The 12,477-nt window shown below is 51.8% G+C and overlaps 1 long non-coding RNA gene across 3 annotated transcripts; it reads right to left on the bottom strand.

Moving 5' to 3' along the window:
• Window positions 1–1,781: 1,781 nt before the first annotated feature.
• On the bottom strand, window positions 1,782–11,894 carry LOC122481210. 3 transcript variants are annotated; one of them, XR_006296786.1, is made up of 3 exons: window positions 11,727–11,884; window positions 10,879–10,986; window positions 1,782–1,998 (listed from the first exon to the last, which is right to left on the bottom strand). It is a non-coding gene; the product is annotated as an uncharacterized LOC122481210 (long non-coding RNA). The 3 variants fall into 3 exon arrangements; XR_006296785.1 differs by lacking the exon at window positions 1,782–1,998 and adding an exon at window positions 3,536–4,721 and having other exon boundaries at window positions 11,727–11,881; XR_006296784.1 differs by lacking the exon at window positions 1,782–1,998 and having other exon boundaries at window positions 8,773–10,986; window positions 11,727–11,894.
• Window positions 11,895–12,477: the final 583 nt, after the last annotated feature.

The following is a 12,477-nucleotide window of genomic DNA, read 5'->3' as shown; positions in this document are numbered from 1 at the left end:
TTCTGTCTCTTTTTCCTCCATGGGCCACGTACCCCCTGGGAGAACAAGGGGCTGAGTGTCTCTGGAGTGGCTGATTTCAATGCACTGTTCTTTCTCTAGGAGCCAAGCAAATCCTGGCTGCGGCCTGGGCCTACCAGGTACACGAAAGAGTACATGGCTGTGTGGGTGCTTTTGGACTATATCTGTGGTTGACATGTGTAGAGGCATCCTTCTGGCCAGGGGGTGGGCACTGGGGTGTGAGGCTGCTCCAAGTAGGAATAGTTATGAGACTCCTGGGAGCTGGATTGTAGCACCCAGCCCTTGCAGACCAATTGCCCATGTTTGTCAGTTGGTGTCTTGTGGTCAGCACATGCTATGGTCATGGTTTCTTGCTTAGTTTTCACAATAACCTTGTCAGATGGTAACTATGACTCCCATTCTACAATCAGGAAGTTCAGGCCGGGTGGGCCAGTGTGTGTCTAATGTTACAGAGGTTACAGAGCAAGGAGGTGAGAAGTACATTGAGTTCTAACCCCACAGTCAGTCTTTGAAGCATCTTGGGAACAACTAAGAGGCAGACGCCGCACAACAGCGGCTGGGTGTGGGTGCTCATGTTGGAACTGTAATAAATTGTTTGGTTATCTACACAATTTTAAACACTTTCCCCAACTCTCCTTGTTTATCCCCATGGTCAGCATTTGTTCTCTGGCAAAAGAAACACTCAGAGAGGAAATACTTTTTAAAAGAAATAGTCATTGCTGGGAGCCTGCATGGGTTCATTAAAAACAAATCATGGCTTAATGGCATTCAGTTTCATTGAACAGATACACTAAGCCGTAAGACTCGGTGCTTTTAAATAAAGTGCATGGTGAGTTCTGTAAAATATTTGACAACATTTCTAATTATGTTGCTGTGGACAAAATAGGGCCTGAATGAGGGTCACTGCAATTAGTCAGACACAAAGAGGGCGGAGCTCTGTGCCCATAGCTTGAGTGATGAGCCTTGTTTCCTTCAGATGCATTTTCTATACTGAGGCTGTAGGCTCTGTTTGTGGTTGTAACAGTTCATTCTGATCAATGACCTAAATCGTGGAAGGTTACTTACATTGTGCAGATGGAAGGAAAGCTGGGAGAGGGCTGCTGTTTTGGACGAGCAGTTCCAAGAAGTGCTGGAATGGTGAGTAAACCAGGAAGGTGGGGCTCAAAGGCATGATCGAAGGCTTGCTGCACCTCCATGGAAGCTAAGTCATGGTGGGTCATGGGGCTTGGACACAAGGGGATTTAAGCTTTGCCAGAAGATTCACTGTATTTTGTAATCAGCCCTACTAGTTAGACTACAGACAGCCTCCTCAGGGTCTCAGAGGAGTTAATCCTCAGAGCCCTAATGGGTCTTTCTTTTTTCACACTTACCACCTACTCCCTTTCTCACCAGCCCGCTCAAGTATCCCTATCGTCATCTACATGTCTACTGGCATCAACCAGTCCACCCACCCATCACCTATCCATCCAAGTACCCATCCATCCATCTATGTACCCAACCATCCATTCACCCACATATCCATTTACCCATCCAACAGCTACCCACCCATTCATCATCCCATTATCCATCCATCCATCTATCCATCCATCCATCCTTCTGGATATAGCACCCACCAAGTGCCCATCTCAGGCACTGTATCAGGTGCTGGAGAGCTAACAGATGAATTCGATGCAGCTCCTAGTTTCAAAGAGCTCATGACCCATTTTCAGGTGGGCATGTGTGTGAATAGGAAAACAAAGGAAAGAGTCAGAGAAGGCCTTACATTGGGAGAAAAGGAATGTTTCTATTTAAGGTTTCTGGAGTCAAGTGAAGGGTGGAAAAGGAAAAACACTGAGGAACTAAACAGAAAGTGCCATGTCAAGATTTACATTTTAGGACCATGTCTTTGGCAGTTCCAGGCAGGATGGATTACAGGGGAGAGATGAAAGGGTGAGTAGTTGGCAGGTTGTCCTAACATTCTTCATGAAGAATGAGGTGGCCCTAGGGAATCAAAGGAGAAAGGTCAAAGAAGGCCATAGGGTGAGATGCTTTGCTGGTGTAATTTCAGGCTGGGACTAGCATGTTTGATGTTTGGATTGGATGGATATTTTAAAGTGTAGGAGCAGAGATCAGGTTGGGGCTCTGGGCAGCCTAGGGGCTGTGAAGGCCAAGACATCATCATTGCTTGGTAAATGGTCTTCTCTTATTCCCCAGGCCTGGTGCCCTCCAATACTTCCTCCTCCTACCATCCTTGCTTCCCCTGACCCACCCCTCCCCTCCCATTTCTAGAATTATGAGAGCTGACAACAGCCAAGGGTCAGGGGAGAATAAGTGAATTTCCTGCTTGTAAATCACTGCAGGAGCACAGACTGTTCTTTGCAGTTGCACCCTGACCAGCAGCCATTTATCTGGATAATGCATTTATTTATTGCCGCTTGACCGTTTTGCATTGAGATATATGTGCAAACTTAAAGTGCCAATGATTTGCTTGCAGACATCAAAGGTAGGGAAAGAAAATGCAATTGGGCATATTAGATTATTTGGTATTGAATTCAGAGTCTGCAGCCTCCCATTTTTCTCCATCTTTGCCTTTTCTACAAATCAATTTACATGACTTTTGCTGGAAATATTCATTGGGATCCAAATCTGTGGGCAAAATCCAGCCTTAGTGATCATTTTCCTAGCAGAAGGCGGTGAGACACTGAGCAGGGTGGCTGCTGGGCTCGTGTCAGGGTGGCTGTGCTGAGCAGGTCTCCTGCCTCCATCCTTCACACCCCACAGCCACAGCGTGGGAGCAGGGGCACACACACATGTGCATGCATACACTCACGTGCACACACACAGGATGAACTAGTCCCTGAACTGTGGGGAGGTATTAAAGAACGGGTCACTGATAGCTGGAGGAAATCGGGCTTGTCCTAAAGCTGCTGGGGCTTGGTGAAATCATAAGGAGGTCTCTGGGTTCTTTCTTCGGAGAGACTCAGGGGTGAGCACGCCTCATCTGGGGTGTGTGTGAGGATTAGGGCTCCCATGTGAAGATGCGGCAATGTCCAGCATTGAGGCTCTCCTCACTCTTATCTTCTTCTTGCTGGAGGTATGGGTGGGCCTTGCGGTCAATGATGTGGCTGGGAAGGTGGTCACCATCCAGGCAACCTGGCTGGCAGCGCCCAGCTCTCCTTCTTCTCTGTGGAGCCTCCCACCCACTCCCGGCAGCTCCCTGCCCTTCTCCAAGTCCAGACCTCTCAGCCTCCTGACCTCTCCTCACACCCCTTCCTCTACCCAAATGATGTCTCTCCTACCCCAGGATCCATCCAGTCACAGCATCACATTACCAATAATATTTTTCTTTTTTCTTTTTTTAATTTTTTTTAAGGTTTTATTTATTTTTGAGACAGAGAGAGACAGAGCATGAACGGGGGAGGGGCAGAGAGAGAGGGAGACACAGAATCGGAAGCAGGCTCCAGGCTCTGAGCCATCAGCCCAGAGCCCGGCGCGGGGCTCGAACTCACGGACCGCGAGATCGTGACCCGAGCTGAAGTCGGACGCTTAACCGACTGAGCCACCCAGGCGCCCCGACCAATAATATTTTTCAACAATCGCTTCCAGAGCAAAGTTTACTTGGCGAGGTAGAATGACATGTAGGCTAAGGCACGGAACACTTAGGCTCTAGCTGGCTTTATCTCACTGACTCCATAGCTTCCTGCAAGGCCCTTTGTGGGTCTCAATTTCCGTATCTGTTAAATGGGGTAATTCTTGCTTGCTTACTTCATCAGGTTTTATAAAAATCAACAAGACAGAGAATGTGGAAATACTCTAAGGTAGGAACTTGCCGTGGAGCAGTGACTGAACGTGAGCCCCAAGTCCATGGCTTCTGCTGCATTCGCTGTGTGACTCCAGGAGTCCCTCACGTCTCTCATCTTGGGGTCCCTCCTCTGTAACACCTCAGACGGCTGTTCGGTTGTTCTGATGAGGCTGGCAGGAACAAGTAACTGTGACCAGGGAGCCACAGGCTTTGCTCAGGCCTGCCTGCCACATACCGAGTCCTCATGACCGCAGGGATTGCTATTTATTTTTAAGAAAACATTAAAGTATGTGGAACTTGGGTGATTGAAAAAATGGGATTACTTTGTGAATCGAGAAGAATTTAGAGAAGCTGGGGTCTCAAGGGGAAAGGGTCCTTTCTTCCAAGTGCAATCCTTTGTCCTGAAATGAACAAGGAGCATGGGGGCAGGGGAGGTGGGAGAGAACCAGCTCTTGGGAACCTGGTGTCCTGTGGTTCCTCTGTCCGCCTGCCCTCCAGCCTCCCATGTCCTGAGAGTCTGGCATGACCTGAGTGGGCAGGTGGCTGTGCAGAGCCCTGTGGTTCTTCCTGCTCCTCTGGGGAGCTGTGCTCTGTGAACACTCCCTCCATGCCAACCAGGGGTGGGCCCCGACACTCTGCCTGTCCCCTGTCACCCACCTCAGCCTCCCCTGCCTGTTGTTCCCTGTTGCCTGCAGGAAGCTAGTCTAATGAGGTGCACTTGGAAGCCTGCTGGCTTGGGCAAAACTGCTCTGTCAGCATTTCTTCAGCTTCTAATAAATTCACAGAAAAACTCCTTGCAGACAAAAGCTTGGCATGGAGGCTCTCTGCTCAGAAAAGTGGCTCCTCTTGAAAATCGAGTGGGAATCAGTTTCCAGGGCTGTCCCCACCCCATGGTTTCCTTTTGGGAAAGGATGTGGAGGGGCTGAGGAAGGAAGAGGGCAGGAAACCACTTGAAAATTTCAGACTTGCCTCCCCCAACCCTTGTCTCTCCCCCCAATGCCCTCCCCTCTCCCTCCCTTTTTCTCCCTCCCTTCCCCTCCCTCCCTCCCTCTCTCTCTCCCCACCCTCCCTCCTCACTCTCACTTACAGGGTCTGTGGCTGCCCTGGTATTACTCTTTGAAAACCTGGAGACTCCACCATTACATTCCTCCACCAGAGTGGAGCATGGTATTCTGTCTGTGCAAAGTGTTTCAGTCCCTGACATGGCACCCCTAACACTTGTGGCTTCTTTACACATTGCCACTTGGTTCTGGGAGGAAACCTGGGGGTTTATGGAGTCAGATGGGCCTGGATTATATTTCCAGATCATCCTCTTAGTAGATTGGAGACATGGAGACTTTCACATTCATGACCACAGATGTGCCCAGCACACAGCTGGGGCCTTATAAAGGTGCAGTATGGCCCTGATTCTCATCGTGTCTGAGTCTCCTCTAGGGTGTGCACGTGTATTCCTTCTGGTCATCACACAGCCGCTCTCCACCGGTCTACCGAGGCTGAGGTAGTTCCTGAGGCACACAGGGCCAGATGCTGGTGAGGACAGGTGTCAGTCTGCACCCCTGCAGCGGGGGAGGAGCTGAGCTCCCTTCTGACTGGAACAGAGGTGTCTGGGATTCTAAGGGGGAACTAGGGACTGGAGGCTTGAGCAGAGTCAGGCAAGTGAAAGATTCCAGAAAGCGGGTGAGAGGGCTGGTCAGTGTGGATGCTGTGCTTGGTAACTGGCATTCGCCTAAACTAGATTTGAAGGGCTGCCTCCCTGGACTCTGCGAGGAGGGGCCCTGTCCTTCTTGATGACCACATTTCAAAGGGCTGGCCCAGGAGTCCTTGAGAAATATACTCCCGCGTGGTAGGAAATACAATACCTTTCAACAGAAGGGCCCACAGAGGAAGAATTTACAATTTTAGGTTTTCTGAAGGAACTGCCTTATTTGGGGGTCAGGTGCCTGCATTTAGATGTCGGCTGAAGCACATGGCAAATTTTCTTGGCAGCCTTAGCTTTCTTCAGCAGGTGTTTGCAGGGGGTTGCTGTGTCCCAGAGATGCAGCCTCAGGCTGCTAGCAGCCACGTTAGTTTGTTCAAGTCCCTCAGTGGGTGTGTGGGCAGTGGAGGGACATTGCTGGTGTTGAAAGTTGCAGTTTTAGAGGCCAAGGCTGAAGCCCAGTGGAAGGGGCCCAGAGAGGCCTGACCAGGTTTTGGTCACCACTGAGTGTTATCCCCAGCAGGAAGCCGGGAGCTGTGACTCCTCTAACTTCCAAAGGAGCACCCTGAACCCAAGAAAGACCTGCCCACAGTTCCACATGAATGATCCAGAGTCCAGCTTATTGTCACCCTCCTGGGTCCATGCCAGCTTTGACCCTCTGAATGGAAACAGATGTGGTGGCTCCATTTGACACTCAAAGGAAGGGGGAACGAGAGTTTGTCCCAGAAGGCCCAGAGCTGCTCAGAACATGGCCCTGAGCCTCCTGTGCCCTATTCTCCGAGTGCTGAGAAGGCCCGTTTGCTATCTTGTTTCTTCCCTGGATGGATTTGTTTTCCTCAAAATGGATGGAAGGCAGTGAAGTGGCCTCTCTTCTTCACAGGGAGGTGGCTCTGTGCTCACAGAGGCCTCCTCCTGCAGAGCCTTGCATGTGGGGAGCTCCAGGGTCACTGGCCAGTGTGGGAGGGGCAGGGTGTGGGACATCCCACCTGCTGCACCAGGTGGTCCCCTCACAGGCTGGATCAGGGGTGCATGCTGGAGCTCTCCTGTTGTCCATCTCAGCTCCCCAAGGGCTGGGAGGTAGTGTTCTCTGTGTGGTCTGGGCTGCCACACCTCTCCAGTGAGCCCATCACCATGGAGCTGACCTGAAGCACCCTTGAGGCAGGCCTGGGCCCCCCTTTGGATGAGGAATGTGGGCTGCGCCACATGCCAGCATGCTGGGGTCTCCCCAGCCACTTTGGCAGCCAGCTCTGTGTGGTGGGTCCTGCTATGTCCGGGCCTGGGTCATGCACCTTCCGGAAGCTCTGTGGCGGTGAGGGATGTAGGGTCTTCCCTATGTCTGAGCGTTCCCTTGTGTCCCGTTCTCAATCTCCTTGGCTCCGCTCAGGTTATACCAGCACCAAACAGCTGGGGCATCCAGTGTAGGGTCAGACACGTGTGCTGGAGGCAGGCCGCCCCAGAGGGTGAGCTGAAGGGGCGGGCACAGGTGCTTGTTCCCACTGCCTCGTGTGGGTGCTGGCAGATACAGAGGCTGTGCCTGGAAAGGGCTGGTCCAGAGGGGAAGAGTGGGGTCCCATCCACATGAGGTGGAAGCTGCAGAGCAGAGAGCGGCTGGGGGACCAGGACAGAGGAGTCACTGCTGGGGGAAGGTGCCTCACAGGCTGGATCCCCAGGCTGGGCCAGCGTGACCTTGTGCTGTCACCAGGCTACAGCCCAAGGTCAGGTTTTCAAAAGCTAACCAAACTGGAGGGAGATTAAGAACATCATGTCTCAAGGGTGCCTGGGTGGCTCAGCCTGTTAAGTGTTCGACCCCTGATTTCTGCTCAGGTCACGATCTCAGAGTTCAGGAGATTGAGCCGTGAGTCGGGCTCCACGTAGACAGCACAGAGCTTGCTTGGGATTCTGTCTCCCTCTCTGTCTGCCCCTCCCCTGCTCGCATTCCCTCTCTCTCTCTCTCTTAAAATAAATACATTTATTAATTAATTAAAAAAACATTTTTATTGAAAAAAGAACATCTCATGTCAGTTAACAGGAGAGCCCAACTGGATCAGGAAGCAGGTGGTTTGAGACACTAGATTTCCTTTTTTTTTTTTTTTTTAATTTTTTTTTTCAACGTTTATTTATTTTTGGGACAGAGAGAGACAGAGCATGAACGGGGGAGGGGCAGAGAGAGAGGGAGACACAGAATCGGAAACAGGCTCCAGGCTCCGAGCCATCAGCCCAGAGCCCAACGTGGGGCTCGAACTCCCAGACCGCGAGATCGTGACCTGGCTGAAGTCGGACGCTTAACCGACTGCGCCACCCAGGCACCCCAGGGACACTAGATTTCCTGATGAAACCGTCCCATGCTCCCCTTTTAGAGGTGTCTCATCTGGTGCCTCACCGCTTCCCTGCTCTAGGTCCACGGATGACACACTCTTGGAACTCCAGGGAACTTCTGAATGAACCCAGTGCCCACTGTTTGGGTCTGTGGACGCAGGGGTACAAGGTGGCATCAGACTCAGGCCTAGGACCTCAAGTGGAGTTTCATCCATTACTACATCTTCTGGATCATTAGTCCCCATGGAGCTGACTTCCCAGGATAAGAGGTGGGAGAATGGCATTTGTCAGTTACTCTTCCTCTATCCCAGGTTCTGCAGTGCAGCATGGCCAGGCATCCCAGGGCTTTGTCCTCATGCCCCTGCTCTGAGGGGAGGACTCTTGGCCTTCCAGGGTGAACTTCACAGTGACCATGTTCTCATGGGCAAGAAAGCAGCGGTGCCAAGTGGGCCGTCCATAGAACATGCTCACGCCAGGGTGGGACTCTGTCCTGGGGTTTACTCAAGCTCACAGATGGGTGTGATGGATGTCAGAACCCCCTACAGCATTGTTTAAAACACAGACCCAGGGACCCTGCTGAAGCATGCATGTAATCAGGTGGCCTTCAGGCTTGGGGGCCAGGCTTACTGGGTGGGTGGCAGGCTCCTTCTCAGTCCTGAGCCTGATGCTGGCCTGGGTATATGCAGTGTGACCACTGGGCCTCACAACATTCAACCGTTGAGCCTTAAAATTAGCCCAGTACATGGAGGGATCCCTTCTGGGGTGCTGGGGGCATTCTCAGAAGTCAGGGAAGTGGCATCTTTCCTGGCATGTTTCTCCAGCAGGGTTCTGGCTGCTCCTAGGTCTGTCCAGGAGTGTATCAGCCTGTCTTTGTTTCTTTCTATGATTCTTAAAACCATTCCTTCTAGGAGGAAGCTATTTTGCCTTCAACATTTGGGCCATTATTGTTGTTTCTTTTTTCCTAGGATTCAGGAAGGAAACCCCTCCTTCCTTCCCTAAATTGCAGTGTCCTGGGGACCATTAGTCCATAACTGGATTGGGCAGGGGGCCCAGTGTCTGCACATAACTTGCTGGGGAGACAGTTTCCTGGGGCTCACCTGATAGGATCAGTTTTAGCCTCCTGATTTCCGTTTTCTCATTCCAGGGCTCAGGACACAGCTCTTAAGCTCAGCTCCTTCCTTGTGTCTCAGTTTCCCCAGGTGTGGAATGCAAGCCCAGCTGTGCTTGCTGTTGGTTGGGGCATGGGGTCATCCTGAGGCCCCATGTCTCCTTTGGGAGCTTTGCTTCTCCTCTGGCCTCCGAGGCTTAAAGTCCTAGAACTTGTTTCCTTCTAGGAGGGGCTTTGGCATGAAAGGTGTGGCCCGTCATCAGCTTGCACAGCAGGCCTGGTCCCATTTTCCCTGGCCACTGGTAAGAAATGGGGCTGAGCTTGGCAGGGCCAGATCCTTGGGGAGGAGCACAGCCAGCAGTTGCCCTGGAGCGGGCAGAAGTGTTCTCACTGCCCAGGTGAGATACCTTCCTGTACCTGACTGAGTAGGACAGACAACCAGGGTGGGGGCTGAAACTTGCTGGCCACTCTCCTCAGTCTCTGGTCACCTTTTCCAGCTCAAGCCTGAGATGATGAAGCACTTTCTCTCAGGGTGGTGGGAGCTCCCTGTGCCCCTGGACATCAGGGTCTGGGTCAGAACCCAGATTCCTCCTCCCTTCCCCCTTTTTGGAAGAAGGGCCTTTTGTATTTGGACTGCACAAAATCTGCTCCTTGGGCCCTTACACTGCTCTCTGGCCCAGCCTGGAGGGCAGTGAAGTGAGCACAGACCTTGGGATAGAGCTGACCTGGGTTTGAACTCAGCCCTTAGCTGCCAGCACCCCACCAGGGCAGGGAGTTTGCAGGTTTTGCTCCCTTGAGTGCCCCCAGCTCCTAGACCATGTGCTGGGCTTGCTGCATACACTTGCTAAAAGATACGTGTGTGGTATTGGTACCAAAGAACATACTGGTAAGAAACAAAAAACAAGATAACCCAAAACCTGTCACCACCTCTTCCCTGGGCTTCTACCCAGCCAGCTCTGTCTCAGTCTGTATTTGTTTATAGATATTTTGATTTTTGAGGTTTAAATCAAGGCAGACAGATGTCTCCTGGGGCAGCTGCTCAGGAAGTGTGTGGGGGCTCCCTTCTGCCTCACTGATCTCTCCTGCCTGGCTTGCTGAGGGGTCCTTGCCTGCAGCAGCTGACCCAAACACATTCCTTCTCACCTGGGGTCTGGCACAGCTTGCTCCCTGATCTCAGGAGCCCCCCTGGGTGGCTGTCAGCCTGGGCTATGTGAAGTGCATAGCAGCTGGGTCTGCCCACTGTCCACAGAGAAAGCCCAGGGAATCCCACACGTGGGCCTCACTGCTGATACACCCATTTGCATTGTCACATGTCCATGGTCTTCTCAGTGACACTTCCCCTAAACCATATCTGCTCCTTGCTCTGGCTCATTGTTTTCTGGAAGTTGTGAGTTTGGGGCACAAACACCTACTTCTGTTAGAAACCCCTTTCATGGTTTCCCTCATTGTGAGCCCATGGTGACACTAGGGAGTTCAGACCCAGGCCACAGACATACAACTTTTCATTCCTGGTGACAAGAAGGGATAATCTTGCCTTTTCCAGCTTCTTCTAGAAGCAACGCACATTCCTTGGCTCCTGCCCACATGACTCCAGTCTCTGCTTTCATGGTCACAGAGCCTCTCCTGCATTTGACTCTCTTGCCTCCTTCTCATAGGGACCCTTGTGATTCCATTTAGGGCTTACCTGGATAATCCAGGAAAATGTTCCCATCTCAGGGGCCTTAATTTAACCATGCCTGCAGTCCCTTTGGCCAAAAAAAGTGATATTCACAGTTCCAGGGATCAGGGCATGGTCATCTTGGTGGCGGGGGGTGGGGTTCAGGCCGCCACAACAACTTTAGAATTTTCTAAATGCACCATGTGTCAAAACTGCAGAGTAGAAAGGATTCTGTAGCTGGGATTCAGACATGGGCTGTAATTGTGGCTCTCCCATGTGGGTGGCCTGGGACAAGACTTCACCTCTCTGGGCCGCAGCTCACTGGGCTGGATCTCAGAGTTCCTAGGCTTCTTCAGCACAGGCACTGCCTTTGAACATTCTTGGTGGCTTGAAATCAAACAACTGAGTGTCTGCATTAGAGGATGGAAAAAAAAGGGTTGGGTTGAGGCACCACAAAATGAAGTACCAAATGGTGTCTGAACCTTTATTTCTCAGCCCAGGGTCAGTCCCTGCTAATTTATCCAGGTAGTAATTCCCAAAGTCTGAAGACTGAGCTCTTTTCCTTCCCACTGTTTAAAAATGTTTGCTAGGCACTGCCAAGTGACTTGCAGTTTGCTGCAGGTTGGGCTCCAGGAAGCAAGAAGTTTCCCCCAAGCTAACTTGAGGTGCAGATTAGTTTAGGAAGTGTTGGGTCTGCACCTGAGGAAGGAGGGGCAGGACACAGGCCTGGGCAGAAGGCCCAGCTGAGCTGCAGTGACTCAGCTGGCCCCACAGAGAGCTGGGGGGTGGCCATGAGAGCGCAGTGGAGTTGGGACAAGGGGTGGGAGCAGGTCTGTGTGAGAGTGTGTCCAGCAGTCATGGATGTGGCCATCTGGGGAAGGGGTGTGGCCCTAGGCAGTCCCCAGGGGCTTCACTTTCAGCAACTGGAGAATGAAGCCTTCATTCCTAAAGGAGGAGCCAAGGCATATCATTCCCTCTCAAACCACCTTTCCTTCTTTCCTTCTTGCCTCTGCACCTTTGCACAAGGTGGTCCCTGTTCCTGGAATGTCTTTCCCTTCTGTCCAGGTCCTTTAGCTCCCTAGTAACTTCTAGTAACTTCTGCCTGGTGTGCTCACCCACCTCAGGGAGCCTACCTCCATGGGCCTCTCACCTCTGCACACTTGAAACTGCTGCTCTTGCTTTGGAGGCTCTTGCTCTCAGATTATAGGAGTATTTGTTTATGGATCTATACTATGGCCTGAATGTTTGTGACCCCCCCCATTCATGTTGAAATCTGAACCCCCAAAAGTGATGGTATGCAGTAGACAGAGCCTCTGGGGAGGGCTTGGGTCATAGAGAGGGGGCCTCTGGGGAGCACTTAGGTCACAGAGAGAGGGCCTCTGGGGCAGGCTTAGGTCACAGAGAGGGCTTCTGGGGAGGGTTTAGGTCATAGAGGGGGCCTCTGGGGAGGGCTTAGGTCATAGAGGGGGCCTCTGGGGAAGGCTTAGGTCATAGAGAGGGCCTCTAGGGAGGGCTTAGGTCATAGACACGGCCTCTGGGGAGGGCTTAGGTCATGAGGGTGGAGCACTCAAGAGTGGGATTAGTGCTCTGATAAAAGACCCCATAAAGCTCCCTAGCCCCTTTTCACTGTGTGAGGATATTAGCATCCTTTGGCCTGAAAGAAGCCCTCACCTGACCTGCCAATGCCTTGACCTCCAGTCTCCAGAACTGTGAGCAGTATGTTTCTGCTCTTCATAAGGCACTGGTCTGTGGTATTTTGTTCTAGCAGCCCAAACAGGCGAAGACAGTCTATCTCTCCACCAGCCTGGCTGCTGGAGGGCAGCTGCTGTGTCCTATACATTTTTGAGTAAGACCCTACATAAGCGAGTAGTTCATTTAGGTTGCATGATTTTCTGGCTACA

Source organism: Prionailurus bengalensis, chromosome C1 (assembly GCF_016509475.1).
Source record: "Prionailurus bengalensis isolate Pbe53 chromosome C1, Fcat_Pben_1.1_paternal_pri, whole genome shotgun sequence".
Taxonomy (NCBI): domain Eukaryota; kingdom Metazoa; phylum Chordata; class Mammalia; order Carnivora; family Felidae; genus Prionailurus; species Prionailurus bengalensis.
The sequence above is the reverse complement of the archived record's forward strand: the minus strand, read 5'-3'. Positions and strand labels throughout refer to the sequence as shown.